The sequence below is a fragment of the Dinoponera quadriceps genome, unplaced genomic scaffold, assembly GCF_001313825.1.
Source record: "Dinoponera quadriceps isolate SergipeBrazil2010 unplaced genomic scaffold, ASM131382v1 scaffold4713, whole genome shotgun sequence".
In the NCBI taxonomy this organism is placed as follows: Eukaryota; Metazoa; Arthropoda; class Insecta; order Hymenoptera; family Formicidae; genus Dinoponera; species Dinoponera quadriceps.
Genome location: NW_014558669.1, coordinates 21,523 through 24,831, shown reverse-complemented (window position 1 = coordinate 24,831; position 3,309 = coordinate 21,523). Strand labels below are relative to the sequence as shown.

Sequence of the window (3,309 nt, the reverse complement as noted above, 5' to 3'; positions counted from 1 at the left end):
ATACCTAATATATTTATTTTGTTTATTGCACTTTCCCTTCATCATATAATACCAATAGAAATGTTCTTCTTAGTCTAATATATTAAATATAATACAGGGTGCGTCAGGTATTTGAGGACACTCACATATGTGCTTGGCACTTCATAGCAATTGATTTTATTTTCTTTTTTTAGCTCAAATTAGAAATGGAAGACAATAAGCTAACTCAGGAAATGAAAATACATGCTGTTATCGTCGCTATACACGCGAATCACAGTGATCTTGAAATCTCCCAATTTTTGAAAGTCGCCCGATCTTTTGTTAACAAAGTTCGTCGAGAGTTAGAAGAATCTGATGGCAATGTGGAAAGTGTTGCCAAGCGTAAAAACATGGAGCACGTTCTGATAAAGTTAGAACATCACAGTTTATGCAGAAAGTTCAGGGCATTATTGATGAAGACCCTTCAAAGTCCATAAGGGCAATATCGAAAGATCTCCAAGTTTCTGAGTGCACAATTCGTCGCATTATCCACGAAGACATCNAAATTAGAAATGGAAGACAATAAGCTAACTCAGGAAATGAAAAGAAACGCTGTTATCGTCGCTATACACGCGAATCACAGTGATCTTGAAATCTCCCAATTTTTGAAAGTCGCCCGATCTTTTGTTAACAAAGTTCGTCGAGAGTTAGAAGAATCTGATGGCAATGTGGAAAGTGTTGCCAAGCGTAAAAACATGGAGCACGTTCTGATAAAGTTAGAACATCACAGTTTATGCAGAAAGTTCAGGGCATTATTGATGAAGACCCTTCAAAGTCCATAAGGGCAATATCGAAAGATCTCCAAGTTTCTGAGTGCACAATTCGTCGCATTATCCACGAAGACATCCGGTACAAGTCTTACGCGATGCGTAGAGGTCAGTTCATGTCTGCACAAACTCGAGAACAGCGATTCATTCGGGCACAACGACTCCTAAACAAGTTAAAACATTCTGAAATCTCGGATATGCTCTGGTTTTTTTCTGACGAAAAAAATTTTGATCAGGATCAAAAAATAAACCGACGAAATGATAGATGACTCTGTGCAGATCCTTCAGATGTTCCTCGTGTTATGCACACAAAGTTTCCGGCAACTGTCATGGTTTTGGGGGTGGTGAGCAATGAGGGACATGTCATGCCACCCCATTTCTTTTCTCAAGGACTTCGGGTGAATGCCGCCGCCTACGTTGAGGCTTTGGAAACAGTTGTGAAGCCTTGGATAGACAGCGTGAGTGGTGGGAAGGCATACGTATTCCAACAGGACTCTGCTCCTTCACACAAAGCAATGAGAACGCAAGATTGGATGTCCGAGAATCTGCATGATCACATAACCCCAAACATGTGGCCTCCTAGCTCCCCGGATTTTAATCCTTTAGATTATTATGTATTGGGCGTTGTTGAATGAGAGACCAATAAACATCCCCATAATACGCTTGATTCTCTCATAGCAGCTATTACCAGAGTAATGACGCATATAGACGAGGATCATTTGATTCGAGCATGCAAACGTTTTCGGTAGAGAATTGAAGCTGTTATTGCCGCTGAAGGAGATTTTATCGAATAACTGTATAGCCCATGGGCCACTTACTTTGCTGTAAAAGTTTCATTAAAATAAAACAAGTTTTCTAAAAAATAAACAAATTTTAGTTTTTAAGTCAATATGTCCTCAAATACCTGACGCACACTGTACATATGAAAAAATTCATACTTTATCTGGCAATATTTATTGGGAGTACAAATTAGTTCGGTCCGTTTTCAAAAGATAGCTCTGGCTGTTATGAATGTTTCATAGTGACAGCTGATTTCGGTGGTTTCAGAGAGGTTAGACATCTGTCAATAATATTCAGTTTATATCGCTTTGAGTTTCATACAAAACCCCTGTTTTTTACTGTGTTGAAATATCAAATTTTGTGTTAACTAAGCAGCATTTGCGGGAGGTTTCAGTTTTCTGCTTTAATTGGAAGAAAAGTGCGGCTGAAGCGCATCGAATGCTTGTAGAAGTTTATAGTGACAATGCTCCAACTGATAAATAATGTAGGAAATGGTTTCGACGTTTCAAGAATGGTGATTTCAGCGTTGAAGACGTGGGGACCAAAAGGGTGGGAACAAAAGGGTGTTGTATACTATGAGCTGCTACAACCTGGCGATTCCATTACAGACCATCGGTACAATTGATTCGTTTAAGCCGTATTACATTACGAGAAAAACGGCCGGAATACGAGCAAAGACATGACAAAGTTATTCTTCTGCATGATAACGCTCGGTCTCAAGTCGCAAAAGTCATAAAAAATTATTTGGAAGCGCTCAAGTGGGATATTTTACCGTACCCGCCGTATTCGCCGGACATTGCTCCTTCTGAGTACTGGTTGTTCCAACGGATGCAACACGATTTAGCAGGTCACCGGTTCACTTCTTTCGCAGAAATCGAAAATTGGCTCCTAACTTGGATCGCCTCAAAAGACGAGACATTTTTTCGAGATGGAATTCGAAAATTGCCTGAGAGGTGGGAAAAAGTAGTAACCAACGATGGACAATACTTTGATTAATCTGTTCATTCATTTTGTTCTGAAATAAATGCATTTTTTACCACAAAAAACGGACCGAACTAATTTGTACTCTTAATATATTGTACATTACAAGGTAACCCCCAATGTTGATTTTTTATATTAGTCGTCTTACTGCAAAGTCGTAAGAAATTGACCAATCACTGTCGATTGTTTTCGATCGCAAGGAAAATAATTGATTGTGATTGATCAATTTCTTGTGATCTTGCGATTGCATTAATGGTGTTATATTGGTTTAACATCAGCTAATACTGGCCAATGTTGAGCCAACGTAACGCCAATGAAGTTTACTATTAGGGTAATGATTATATTCGTTGCCGTTATTCAAAAAATGTAATTACGTTACCATTATTAATGCAAAAATATAATGTTATAACTAAGTTACGTTATTAAATAAATAACTTATTTAATGGTAACGGTGTTAACAACCTGAGCAACATATTGGTTGGCTAACCATTACTCAATGTTGGCCAACGTTGCTTCCCAATCCTAAAAATCTATAGTTCACGTTATGTATATTATAAATTTTCAGTACTGTCAATGCTTGTAAGAACACAATCTCAATATGCTGTATACAATAGAACACATAACAATTCGCTAAAACATACTAATTTTCATATGTCCTGTAAAATGGAATAAATAATAATGATATTGTTGGTGATGATATGATAACGATAATAATACAAATAGTACGAATAGTAATAAAGAAAACTATCGATTTGCGCAAACA

General features: G+C 37.5%; 1 pseudogene; it reads left to right on the top strand.

Annotated features, from left to right (window-relative positions):
* The first annotated feature begins 530 nt into the window (after positions 1-530).
* On the top strand, positions 531-1,355 carry LOC106749945 (annotated as a pseudogene).
* Positions 1,356-3,309: the final 1,954 nt, after the last annotated feature.